This window comes from Vitis vinifera, chromosome 17 (genome assembly GCF_030704535.1).
Source record: "Vitis vinifera cultivar Pinot Noir 40024 chromosome 17, ASM3070453v1".
Classification (NCBI taxonomy): domain Eukaryota; kingdom Viridiplantae; phylum Streptophyta; class Magnoliopsida; order Vitales; family Vitaceae; genus Vitis; species Vitis vinifera.
In genome coordinates, this window is record NC_081821.1 from 7,576,671 (window position 1) to 7,591,597 (window position 14,927).

At 43.2% G+C, this 14,927-nt stretch overlaps 1 long non-coding RNA gene across 1 annotated transcript; it reads right to left on the bottom strand.

Moving 5' to 3' along the window:
* Positions 1-2,524: 2,524 nt before the first annotated feature.
* On the bottom strand, positions 2,525-4,346 carry LOC132252810 (uncharacterized). Its single transcript, XR_009464590.1, has 2 exons — positions 3,346-4,346; positions 2,525-3,034 (listed from the first exon to the last, which is right to left on the bottom strand). It is a non-coding gene; the product is annotated as an uncharacterized LOC132252810 (long non-coding RNA).
* Positions 4,347-14,927: the final 10,581 nt, after the last annotated feature.

Below are 14,927 nucleotides of genomic sequence, written 5' to 3' on the forward strand. Positions count from 1 at the left end.
TTATTGTTAAAAGTGTTTTTTGAAGTATTTTTCGTTGAAATCTTTTTCTCTAAAAACTTTTTTTTAAAAGAAAAACCATCAATTGAAATGTTTATCTTAAAAAACATTATTAACAAAAAAACAATTTTCAAGTTTTTAAAAATAAATTTTAAATTTTTTCAGAAACCATAATTTTCTTTTATGTTAAAGGTGGTTTTTTTCTTAAAAAAATTATTGTGAAATATTCTATTAAGATACATGCATATCACACTTACGGCATGTGATTTTGGTCACAACATGGAGTTATTTTGAAGCTTAATTTATGTCTAGATGTTTTTTTTAAATTATATTATTTTAGTGATAAACTCAATATCACTTTAAAACAATATAATTATTAAAAAAATGTGAATTTCCACACACTTAATAAAAATAATTACAAAATATGAATTTTTAAAAAATAATTCAAGTTTAATACATTTTTCATTACAATACTTATATCATTAAAAGATAGTACCTAAAGGGTCAAATGTAATTGTGGACCCCGCATTTCGGCTCAATGCATTTCCCACTCGATGGCGAAACTCGATTTTGATTTCGAAAAATTGATCTTTATTGATTAAGAAAAATGACTTGGAGTCGCCACTTATTTTTGTTTTATTTTTAAAGAGTAAACAAAATAACAAAGAAAAACCTTAAGTGTGACTCCTTATTTTGGAAAAGGCGATCTGTGAAAAACCGGATCGGGTTCGGGGGTTAGGTTACTTATCGGGAAGGTACGGTAAAGACCGTAGCACCCCTCTAAGCCCCTAAAGTCGGGTCTCTACTAATAAAATGAAGCTGACATGACAATCAATAGGAAAATCAATGGATACTAGAGTCGATTATGTACATATAGGAATCAAAACATGCATAGAGAATGACTAGAATAGGAACAGATGCATACCTGAGCCACGAACGAGCGATGCGCTATCATAAAAGCAGAGTCAGTGCACAATATAGAGCACGAAATATATCACATGCATTACCAAACATAAATTAAAATTGTTCGCAGGAAAAACTAGCTTTTTGAAATTCATTTTGAAAATCGGAGTCTTAGAGATTATTTGAAAATTGGGTTTTTAGAAATTAAATATAAAAATGAGAATTTTAGAAATTAAATTTGAAAGGAATTGGAATTTCAGAGAACTAAGTTTGGGAATCGGAATTTTGAAGAATTATTTAAAGACGAAATTTTAATAAATAAATAAGTGGATAAATAAATGAATGGAATAATAATAATGATGAAATTTTGGGAAATTATTTGGAGATGAGATTTTAAATGTATGAATAAGTGAATAAATAAATGAACGGGATAATAATAATAACGAAAATAATCATTAAACAGTTGAATGTGAATAGTGGAATTTTTGAGATTGAAAATTAAATTCGGAAATCAGATTTTTCAAGAATTGAATTTTAATGATTTGAATTTTAAAAAGAAATAAATAAATAAATATGGAATAATAATAATAATAATAACAAAAATAATGGTTAAGCGAATGAACGTGAATAGTGGAATTTTTTTAGATTGAAAATTAAATTCGGAAGTAAGATTTTTGAATAATTAAACCTTAATGATTTGAATTTTTAAAAGCAATAAGTAAATAAATATGGAATGATAATAATAATAACAAAAATAATGTTTAAACGAATGAACGTGAATAGTGGAATTTTTTAGATTGAAAATTAAATTCGAAAAAGGGAATTTTGAAAAATTGAACTTTAATTATTGGAATTTGTAAAATAAATTAATGGAATAATAATGCTAATTAACGGAAATAATATTTAAACGAACAAAATGAATAGTGAAATTTTTGGGATTGAAAATTAAATTAGGACACTGGATTTTTGAAGAATTGGATTTTAATGATCAAAATAATAAATAAATATGGGGTAATAATACTAATTAACGAGAACAGTATTTAAACGAGTAAAAATGAATAGTGGAATTTTGGGATTAAAAGTTAAATTAGGACGCTAGATTTTTGAAGAATTGGATTTTAATGATCAAAAATAATAAATAAATATGGAGTAATAATACTAATTAATGAAAATAATATTTAAACGAGTAAAAATAAATAGTGAAATTTTTGGGATTAAAAGTTAAATTAGGACATCAGATTTTTTTAATAACTGAACTTGAATAATTTGAATTTTTAAATGAAATAATTAAATAAATATGGGATAATAATAATAACGATAATAAATAATATTTAAACGGATGAAAGTGAATGATGGAATTTTTGAGATTGAATATTAAATTAGGAAGTCAAATTTTCGAATAACTAAACTTGAATGATTTGAATTTTTAAATGAAATAATTAAATAAATATTGAATAATAATAATAATAATAATAATAATAATAATAATAATAACTAAATAAACGAGTGTGAAAAATTGGAATTGTGGGAATTGGAGATTAGAATTTGGAATCCGGAACTTGGAGGAATTATTTAAATGGGTACACAATAAACTAGAAACATACATAATAATAAATAAGTAAAAAGATAAAACTCATGTCTTATATGCTAACACCTGGACCATAAAGAGGCTTGGGGTTTTTTTATTGTTACCCCAAGAACATTCCTTTGGCTTGCACGTGGCCATTAACTTTTTGCAACCAATTAAATAATCTTTTCCCTCACACTCTCCTTCTTCCACAAGAATTATTACAGAATTCCACAGTATTTATTTCTACAGAGATACACTATATATCACCAATCTTCAACATCAAAACTGAAAATATCAACTATGAAAACGACATCTGAACTGAACATGACAAAATCACCCAAAGATGCACACACAACATTCAACGTCAAACGCAAAAATTATATTAACTATCAAGGCAAGAGACGAGCTGAAAATGATAGAATCACCCACAGATGCCCACACTTCGCGGCCCCCGCAGCGTCGAAAACCGGGGGAAATTCAAAGACAACCAAGGCATATAGAATCATTTTTTTTTGCAGTGGAAGGCCGGGTTTCGAGCAAAATTACTTTTGAAGCCTGGAAACTCTGAAAAATCAAAAGCTAAAGCTTCTGCTCATATCCACCATTGAGGCAAGAAAGTGGAGAAGAAGGCAGAGCATGCATATATATATATGTAAAAGAAAACTGTTGGGTCTTGCCTCATTCCACAGATGCTGCCGGGAGGGGTTTCAAAAATCAAATGCAATGACGAGTCTACACTCGGGATATCCCAAAACAAGAAGCAAAAATGCACAAGTGGTCTCCAGATATCAAAGGGATCCGCAAGTGACTAAAAAAAAAAAAACAGAGGAAAACAGTTCAAAACAGGGGAGAAGCAAAATAAATTAGAATCATACCTGAACCCAGAGAAGTCAGGGTGAGTGGATCCTCAGATCCTTTTCCTTTCTCGTTTTCCTCCCGGATATCTTCCTTCTTGCAACCTCTAAAATCCCTCAGCTTCCTCTGTTTTTCCCTCCGAGCTCCTCCTCTCTCCCCCCCGGATTCCCTTCCTTTCTCTCCTTCTTCTTTTCTCTCGTGTCTTCCTCAGCAAGCCAGCCGTATCCCCGTCCCATCTGCCAGCCCAAAAGCTCTGCCTTCTCCCCCCGTTTTCGCTTCCAGCCGTCCTCGGGTGGATAAAGAAAGCAGCAAAAAAGGAGAAAAAAAAAAGAAAATCAATGCAAAAAATGCAAAAAAAAAAAAAAAACCTGCCCCCAGTTGAGGGGGTCTACAAATATGCCCCTCTTCGGTAGAGTTTACAAATGTAAGGAATATGAACACTAGAGTGAAAAGAAAGTGTGAATAATGAGTGTAATGAAGTGAACTCTACCGAAGAACCAAAGAGACCCCCACAGGGACACTAGTAAAATAAGAACTCACTCAAGCCAAACAGATGAACACAAAGGCTCTAACCCTAAAAGAAAAACGCATCTCAAAACGCCTCTAAGTTTGCATCAAGGATCCACACTTTCTCTAAGATGTCTCCAAAAGTGACCCAAGAGATCAACGTCAAAGATGAGTAACGGTCGAACCACCCTGGAGTACGAGATGAATATGCGATAAACACCGGGTAACGAAGTGAGGAAAGCCGAGGACGAATGCAAGACCATGAAGGTAAGATGCGCAATGCCAGTGGACATGAACGCCAGGAGTTGTGACTCTGGATGACAAGGCCGACTCTAAGCACTAAACTGAGAAAATAAAAGCTCTGGAAGCCAAACCAAAAAGCTAACTCTAAACACTAAACCAAGAAAATAAAAGCTCTGGAAGCCAAACCAAAAAAAAAAAATAACTCTAAAAGCTAAACTAGAAAACAACAGCTTTGGAAGCCAAACCAAAAGCTAACTCTAAACACTAACTAGAAGGTAACAGCTATGGAAGCCTAAACAAGACGACAGTGATGGCTCTGGAAGCCTAAACGAGATGGCAGAAATGGCTCTGGAAGCCTAAACGAGACGACAGTGATGGCTCTGGAAGCCTAAACGAGATGGCAGAAATGGCTCTGGAAGCCTAAACGAGACGGCAGAAATGACTCTGGAAGCCTAAACGAGACGGCAGAAATGGCTCTGGAAGCCCAAATAAGATGACAGAAATGGCTCTGAAAGCCTAAACGAGATGGCAGAAATGGCTCTGGAAGCCTAAACGAGATGACAGAAATGGCTCTGGAAGCCTAAACAAGACGGCAGAAATGGCTCTGGAAGCCCAAACAAGATGACAGAAATGGCTCTAGAAGCCTAAACGAGATGGCAGAAATGACTCTGGAAGCCCAAACGAGACGGCAGTGATGGCTCTGGAAGCCTGCATGAGACGACAGTGATGGCTCTAGAAGCCTGCATGAGACGACAGTGATGGCTCTGGACGCTGATACTGAGAAGTGATAATGACTCCAAACGCCAAACTGAAAATAGTGATGGCTCTGAACGCCGAAACCGGGAATGCGGCTCTGAACGTCAAACTGAGGAAGTGATGATGATGGCTCTGAACGCCGAAACTAAAAAGTGATGGTGGCTCTGAACGCCGAAACCGGGAATGCGGCTCTGAACGTCAAACTGAGGAAGTGATGATGATGGCTCTGAACGCCGAAACTAAAAAGTGATGGTGGCTCTGAACGCCAAACTGAAAATAGTGATGATGATGACTCTGAACACCGAAACTAAAAAGCGATGGTGGCTCTGAACGCCAAACTGCAAATAGCGATGATGGTGACTCTGAACGTCAAACTGAGAACAGATAACGGCTCTAAACGCCAAACTGAAAATAGTGATGGCGCTGAACGCCGAAACCGAGAATGCGGCTCTGAACGTCAAACTGAGGAAGTGATGATGATGGCTCTGAACGCCGAAACTAAAAAGCGATGGTGGCTCTGAACGCCAAACTGAAAATAGTAATGATGATGACTCTGAAAGCCGAAACTAAAAAGCGATGGTGGCTCTGAACGCCAAACTGAAAATAGCGATGATGATGACTCTAAACGTCAAACTGAGAACAGATAACGGCTCTAAACGCCAAACTGAGGAAGTGATGATGATGGCTCTGAACGCCGAAACTAAAAAGCGATGGTGGCTCTGAACGCCAAACTGCAAATAGCGATGATGGTGACTCTGAACGTCAAACTGAGAACAGATAACGGCTCTAAATGCCAACTGAAAATAGTGATGGCGCTGAACGCCGAAACCGGGAATGCGGCTCTGAACGTCAAACTGAGGAAGTGATGATGATGGCTCTGAACGCCGAAACTAAAAAGTGATGGTGGCTTTGAACGCCAAACTGAAAATAGTGATGATGATGACTCTGAACACCGAAACTAAAAAGCGATGGTGGCTCTGAACGCCAAACTGCAAATAGCGATGATGGTGACTCTGAACGTCAAACTGAGAACAGATAACGGCTCTAAACGCCAAATTGAAAATAGTGATGGCGCTGAACGCCGAAACCGGGAATGCGGCTCTGAACGTCAAACTGAGGAAGTGATGATGATGGCTCTGAACGCCGAAACTAAAAAGTGATGGTGGCTCTGAACGCCGGAGCTGAGAAATGATGATGATGACTCTGAATGTTGATCTGAAAACCGATAATGGCTCTGAACGCCGAAACTGAAAAGTGATGATGGTGACTCTGAACGTCAAACTGAAAAAATAATAGCTCTGAAAGCCTGATAAAAAAGCTAACTCTAAACACTGAACTAGAAGAATAATGGCTCTGGAAGCCAAACAAAAAAACTAACTCTAAATGATAAACTGAGAAAATAATAGCTCTGGAAGCCAAACCAAAGAGCTAACTCTAAACACTAAACTAGAAGAATAATGGCTCTGGAAGCCAAACAAAAAAAACTAACTCTAAATGATAAACTGAGAAAACAACAGCTCTGGAAGCCAAACCAAAGAGCTAACTCTAAACACTAAACTAGAAGAATAATGGCTCTGGAAGCCAAACAAAAAAACTAACTCTAAATGATAAACTGAGAAAATAATAGCTCTGGAAGCCAACTAAAAACTAACTCTAAAAGCTAAACTATAAGGCCCATAGGTGAAGACCTACGGTGGTGAGAAATCTGAAACAAAGGGAGATGCCCTAAGCGAACTGACGGTAGGAGAATGCCCTAAACAAACTGAAAATAGGGGGATGCCCTAAACAGACCAAAAATAGGAGGATGCCCTAAACAAGATGACGGTAGGGGGATGCCCTAAACAAGATGACGGTAGGGGGATGCCCCAAACGTAAATAACAGTGGAGAGATGCCCCAAACGTAAATGACAGTGGGGGGGATGCCCCAAACGAAATGACAGTGGGGGGATGCCCCAAACGTAAATGACAGTGGGGGGATGCCCCAAATGCAAATGACAGCGGGGGGATGCCCCAAACGTAAATGACAGTGGGGGGATGCCCCAAACGTAAATGACAGTGAGGGGGATGCCCCAAACGTAAAAGACAGTGGGGGGATGCCCCGATATGACATCGGATGTGTGATAGGTCAGAAGAACCAAATGAGCTCAGATCACCCGTCATCGAATGCGCGATCCAAATCATCCACGTGTACAACTGAATCAGACCCATAGATCAAAAGGGCGTCCCCCGAAAGGAAAGCATGATGACATCGAGGCGTCGCGAAGTGCAGCCCTAACTGGGTAACTCCTGAGAGGCTCCACGGAGGAAACATCGTGTCAACGTGTATCTCGTAAGTGGGGATGAGCATGCAACTCCATGAAGATCCGTAAATCTCAATCGAAACGGAAATATGCCCCAGTATGGCATCAGGTGCGCGACATGTCCGAAGAACAAATGTCATGAAATCATCCATCATCGCACATGCGACCTCCATGAAAGTCCGTAAATCTCATCCGAAACGGAAAAATATGCCCCAGTATGGGCATCGGATGCACGACAGGTCAGAAATTGAGCGACACGAAATCATCTGTCATGGAACATGTAACAATGGTCGTCCGAATCCATAACTGAATCATGCACACATGCCCAAAATGTACCTCCCAGGTGGAGAGGCATGATGGAATCCAAGTGTCGAGAAGTGCGGACCCGGCTGGGTGGATCTCAGAGGCTCCGTAAGGTAAACAATCATGTCCATGTCTCGATGAGCATCCAGTAAGTGATAATGATCGTGCAGATCTGTGAGGATCCATAAACCTCCAAATGAAATGGGATACGCCCCAGTGTGGCACCAGAGGTATGATAGGTCAAAAATCAGGTGACACCAAATCAATCATCATCAAACTCACGATCCTGGTAATCCGAACACAACTGAATCAGACCTACACATCAAAGAGGCGACTCCCAGAAGAAGAAGCATAACAATATCTAAATATCAACCAGATCTCAATCACCTGTCCAAGTAGAGGCTGCTGAAGACGACATCTGATCCCATGGCCTCAGGGTGGTCTTAAAACACGGGACGTAACGTAGGCCAAGGTGATAGGGTGATAGAAACGAAAGAAAACTAGGCTCAAATACCCGATGATCAAAGCTCATGCCCTCATATATGAAATGCAACATGTATAGTGAATCCCATGAGCCATGGACCCGAGAATGCCTAACGTGAATATGATATCGATAAGGAGACAAATGAAACAGGATGAACTGATAGTGATATGTGTAATGATAATGTGAAACGAGCATCGAACCTGAGATGGGTCGACGCGAAGGGAATGAGGTGAATCACAAGCAACGATAAAAATGATGGCGAAACAATGAATACGTGAAGAAAAGTGGTGATCGACCCAGATCAAACATGAAGTGAAGTCACATCAATAATGAATGCAATGATGGAAAGGACAATAACTCGGAGTCCTTAGGAGAAGGTCACTCATCTCTCTCACAAATAGATATGATGAAGCAATACAAATAACATGGGATCTCAGAGAGCTCACATACGAACTCCCAATAACGAACATACTCGATAAAAATGACCCCCAGACATCAATATACATACTCAATGATCGAGAACACTATGCACATACACACATGTGCTAATAATAATAATAATGATTTGATTTTTTCTTTTTCTTCTTTTTTTTTTTTTTTTTTTTTTTTTTTTTTTTTTTTTTATACATATATACAAATACGCATACCCTGAACATGAACAAATGAACCCCAAAGGTGATGTCGATAACGGATGGACACCGACCCAAGTGCTAAGGCAACCCAAAACTCTCTCTAACGAGATGACCTTCTCAAACTAAGGATCTCTAAACCAATGTCCGTGAGATAGATGGTGGAAATGATGTGACTATCCTCCATGTGATGAACTAAGGAGGCTCACCACTCGAGGTGGAGAGAATATGAGACAAACAAATAGTAGATAGGATAAGGAAGAAGAGATGAATAGCATAGCCAATAAGCTGAGATGAAAATGCAGAGATGTAGTGATAGGAAAAGATAATGAGAAAAACATGCCCCTAGGTCCAAAGCTCATGAAACTACCAAACAATGCATGCATACATAAAAGGGCCCCTATCCCGGTGTGAAAATGTGAGCAAGGCGATAAGAAAGAAAGGCTATAATGCACATGCGAGGCTCAATGGGCTAGCAACGGACTATGTATCACAAATGAATAACAAGGTAATGGCTAACCGAAATGACGACCACCCATCCTGCGACCATGGTCTCAAACATAGTACCTCTTTAGCTGATCCACATTGGTTGGCTCTGAGAATCGGTTTCCATCTAAATCCATCAACCATGCAGCGCCCTCTGGGGTCAACTCCCTGATGAAATAAGGTCCGCTCCAGTTGGATCTGAACTTCCCTCTAGGATCTCTGATCAATCCCCTGATGACTTTCAGAACTAAGTCACCTATCTGTAATGGTCTGGGCTTGACCCGCTTTTTGAAAGCGCGGGCCATCTTCCTCTGATACGCACGAACATGGTCTGCTGCTCTCAATCTCCTCTCATCTAGGAGATTGAGCTGATCGAATCGAGCCTGAGCCCAATCTGCCTCGGGAATCTGCTGCTCTAGTGCTACTCTCAACGAACCCATCTCAATCTCAACGGGTAGCATCGCCTCCATGCCATATACCAAGGAGTAGGGTGTGGCGCCTGTAGAGGTGCGAAAAGAAGTCCGATAAGCCCACAATGCAAATGGGAGCTTCTCTGACCAATCCCGAGAAGTCTCGACCATCCTCCGTAATATCCTCTTGATATTCTTATTCGCGGCCTCTACTGCCCCATTCGTCTGCGGCCTGTACGCAGACGATCTATGATGCCGGATGCTGTATCTCTGTACTAAGGTGTCAACCTCTGCTCTGAAATGTACTCCTCTGTCTGAAATCAACTCATGAGGGATTCCATAGCGACAGATAATGTGTGATCTGATGAAACTAGCAACTCCAGACGATGTCAATCTCGCATACGAAGCGGCCTCCACCCACTTGGTGAAGTAGTCGATGGCGACCAAGATGAACTCATGACCACTGGAAGATTTCGGCGAAATCTTCCCAATGATGTCGATACCCCATACTGAAAACGGCCAAGGTGAAGTCAGTGCGTGCAACTCTGAAGGTGGCACGTGAATGAAGTCCCCATGTATCTGACACTCGGGACATCTCTGAACAAACTGGCAGCAATCCGTCTCCATGGTCAACCAGAAGTAACCGGTCCTCATGATCTTACGGGCCAACATATGTCCTCCCATATGTGGTCCGCAGACTCCCGCATGAACCTCCCTCATCACCCGATCGGCAGAGGCGCGGTCCAAACACAATAATAGCATCCCGTCAGGTGATCGCCTGTATAGTGTCTCGCCGCAAATCACGAATCGAGTGGCCAACTGTCTCAATGCTCTCTTATCCTTGGCCGTGGCGGCCTCAGGATATACGCCGAGTCTCAAAAAGTGATATATGTCGTGATACCATGGCAAACCATCATCTGGCTCTACATCATCGATCAGGCAACAGTAAGCAGGAGCAGATCTCGACTCGATCAACAAAGGTCGAACAGTGGCATCAACGGGAATATCGATCATGGAAGCTAGAGTAGCTAAAGCATCAGCGAACTGGTTCTGCGCTCTAGGCAGATGGGTATATCTCAAATCATCAAATCTCCCAACCAGTAGCTCCAAATATGCATGATAAGGCTTAAGCTTCACATCTCTAGTCTTCCACTCGCCCTGAATCTGTCTCAATACCAGATTGGAGTCACCAAACACCTCCATCTGTCTAATCCCGAGCTCGAGGGCTGTCTCTAATCCCAAAATACAAGCCTCATACTCAACAATGTTGTTCGTGGCAGGATGTCGATCCGAGAATGCCAACCGAACAGATCTGGGAATGTGATCACCATGAGGGGATATCAACAGGACGCCTATCCCGTATCCAGAATGGTTGGCTGCACCATCAAAGTACATGCGCCAACCTGACAGACTAGTCACAGCAGCGACATCCTCGTCTGGAAAATCATCGTCAATAGCTCTGGCATCATAAACTGGTAATGAGGCTAGATGATCTGCTACAATGCTCCCCCTGATGGACTTCTGAGTGACATAATGGATGTCAAATTCAGTAAGAAGTACCAGCCATCTCATAAGGCGACCAACCAGAGCGGGTCTGTCAAACAAATATCTCAGAGGATCCAAGCGAGATATCAAATGCACGGAATACTCGGTCATGTAATGTCTCAACCGGCGAGTGGCCCAAACCAATGCCAAACAATAACGCTCAATCATGACATACCTCGTCTCGTAGTCTAACATCCTCTTACTCAAATAGTAAATGGCTCGATCCTTGCCCGAATCATCGAGCTGAGCTAACATGCAACCCAAGGCCACGTCTGATACGGACAAGTATAAGAGTAGAGGACGGCCTGGTGTAGGAGGCGCCAAAACAGGAGGAGATAACAAATACTCTTTGATCCTCTCGAAGGCACGCTGGCACTGGTCATCCCAAATAGTAGGTTGACTCTTCCTCAAGAGTCGAAATATGGGCTCGCAGATGTCTGTCAATCTGGCTATGAATCTACTGATGTACTGAAGTCTGCCCAGGAAGCCTCTGACCTCTCTCTCTGTCCTCGGCGCAGGCATGTCAAGAATGGCTCTAATCTTATCCGGATCTACCTCTATGCCTCGCTCACTGACCATGTACCCCAAGAGTTTCCCGGAAGTCACTCCGAAAGTGCACTTCTTGGGATTCAGTCTCAATCTGAACTGTCTGATCCTCTCAAAGAACCTCTCAAGAGCTGCCAAATGATCTGATCTATCTCGGGATTTCACTATCATGTCGTCTACGTAAACCTCGACATCCCGATGCATCATGTCATGGAAGAGTGTGGTCGCTGCTCTCTGATATGTGGCTCCTGCGTTCTTCAATCCGAATGGCATGACTCTATAGCAATAAGTGCCCCACTCGGTAATGAAGGACGTCTTCTCCATGTCCTCTGGAGCCATCAAGATCTGACTGTACCCGGAAAATCCGTCCATAAAGGACAACATCGAATGACCTGCCGTACTGTCAATTAGCATGTCGATGTGTGGAAGAGGAAAATCATCCTTAGGACTGGCCTTGTTGAGATCTCGGAAATCAACACAGACTCTCACCTTGCCGTCCTTCTTGGGAATAGGGACAACATTGGCCAGCCACTCCGGGTACTCAACCACTGACAAGAATCCTACACTGAGCTGCTTCTGGATCTCCTCTTTCACCTGCAAGCTCCAACGAGGGTGCAATCGTCTCAACTTCTGTTTAACCGGTCTGGCCTGGGGCAGAAGTGGCAGACGATGCTGGACGATAGAGGGATCAAGGCCTGGCATGTCCTCATAGGACCATGCGAAAACGTCCAAGTAGGATCTGAGTAGCTGGATGAGGCTATCTCTCTCATCTGTAGACAAATCCGATCCGATCCTCAACTCCCTAGGCTGATCCGCCGTGCCAAAGTCAACAATCTCGGTGTCCCCTACAGCAGGTGAAACTCTCTGATCAACGGGGTCTGAATCGGAAGCAGAAGACGAGTCATCGTCTGAATCGTGTTGCGCAATCTCATCATCAATGTCAAAAATCTGTGATGTGGGTGAAGATGGTGCAGATAAATCAATATCACAAGAGACAGGCAAATACTAAAAAATGCTCAAATCCATAGATGGAACATCGGAAACGATGTCAGAACGGGAGACGAACCCCGACAGAACGTCAAATGAAAGAGGTGGGTCCACAGAGTCGGACGCTCCCTCAACAATGCCAACATGGCTATCAATCAAATCATAAAAAACTATAGGGTCCTCAACAGACTCCAGAGCAGGGGCAGTCACGCTCTCCTCGGCAAGCTCGATGGCGGATACCCCGAAAAGATCGAATGATGAAGCAAGCCCAGGATGAACAGTCTCCTCAATCTGGCTCATGCTCAGGGCGAGCATCTCGTCGATGTACTCGTCGTGTGGGGCGGCTCCGTCCACTACGTCCCCGACCTCATCAAAGGTCCCATGCTCATCGGTCTCGTCCGGGAAGCAAAGCGTCATAAGGCTAGTGCGATCTGGAGAAGAAGGAGCAATCAACACAGAAGTCGAAGGACCAGGGGCTCCGTCTCCCAATCGTAACTGCTGGACAAGGCGCTGAAGCTCAACCTCCTGGGTGGTACTAAGTCCGCCAATGATCACGTCTGCGCGGGTCAATGGCTCTGATGCCCTCACAAAGTAATCAGATAAGCTCATGGTGTATGGGCGAAGAGGATAGTCGAAAGGTGTATGAGTCAGCCGAGCCCTCACTCTCTCCTTACGCAAACGCGCCATATAGAGATAATCGGCCTCAGTGGGGGTGAACCCGAGTCCGAACGGTACGTCATGATCAGGGATGGCTATGAACTCGCTCGGTCCATGCTGACGTCGGCCCAACCCCATGCCGGGTAGATAGGACATGCTCCGCATAATATCGAGCACCACTGTGCTCCCATGCTGGTCAAATGACATGGCCACAAAATCTCGGCAGAAATCCTCTATCTCTACGGTCTGCACCTCATCGAAGGTGAATCCAGTCAGAAAAAGATCCTCATCAGTGTGACTAATCTCGAGCACAGGCTCGGCAGCAATGAACATGTCTCCCACAGACTGCACCACGACGACCTGACCATCGTGAATAAACTTCACCTTCTGATGAAGGGAAGAAGGAATGGCCCCGGCTCGGTGGATCCATGGTCGGCCCAAAAGCAGGTTAAAGGATGTAGGAATCCTTAAAACCTGGAATATAGCGACAAAAGTGGCCGGACCGATCAGTAGCTCGATCTCCAATGTACCCATGACCTCCCTCCGAGTACTGTCATATACGCGAACGGTCTGAGTAGAGGGACCGAAATCAGAAGGAGCGTATCCAAGGGCGATGGCAGTGGCAAGAGGACATACGTTCAGGGCCGAGCCATTGTCCAAAAGGACAGATGGAACTCGACGACCTGAACAACCAACAGATATATAGAGAGGACGCGTGTGGCCAGAACCCTCTGGTGGCAAGTCGTCATCTGAAAAGACGATACAAGTGGCTCTGCCAGCCGTCATCATATGAATGAGTCCCTCAGGAGTGGTCGTGGTATCAACTCTGATCTGGCTCAGAGCTCGAGTCAGTGCATCCCGATGAGTACTGGAGGACGCTAAAAGGCTCCAGATAGAAATACGAGCCTGAGTGCTCTGCAACTGCCTCAAAATCTCGTCATCCTCTGCTCTGACCTCCTCCTGGGAAGCAGATGTACCCTCAACTGGCCTAGCTGCCGCGAGAGGTGGCTGTCGCATCACTCTACCCCCTCGGAGGATATACTGGATGTCCGGAGTCTGAGAAATATCAACATGTGGAGCTCGAACCTCCTCAACATCTGGGATCAGAATGTACGGCGCCTGAACGCTATAGCGTGTGAATGTCAAAGGCTCGGAAGTGGTAGTCTGTACAGACGCTGCCTCATGAAATAATCGGAATGGAGCAGGCATCTGTGGCTCTAGAGTCACCCCACTCGTCTCATAAATCCCAGCTGGCATGATAGGCTCTGGGTCTGGATCATCCCAACTCAACATATGGACATGATCATCAGTCTCATCAAAGTCCAAGAAATGAATACCACCAGCTGGTGGAGGAACTGCATGTGTGGTGTGGGTCGGCAACGGGTTTGTGGTCACACTCGGCTGGCCCAAGTGTACCAAACCCTGGTCTATCAGATCCTGAATAGCGTGCCTCAGAGCGGTGCATCGATCGGTCTCATGTCCAGGCCCCTGATGATAAGCACAGTGTAAATCCATCCTGAACTGAGCTGGAATCGGCTGAGGTAGTGGCCGAGGGGTGAGAGCAGTCAATAAACCAGCCTCCGTAAGCTTCCGAAGAGCCTGGCTCAACGGCATGCCTATCTGCGAGAACTGCCTCTGCGTCCTCAAAGCAAACGGAGCAGAAGTTTGCTGGGCTCCAGGTCGGGGATAAGGCGCCGCAGGTCTCGCGGTGAACTGAGCAGCGTAGCATGGCTGCCCTGTGGCTGTGTA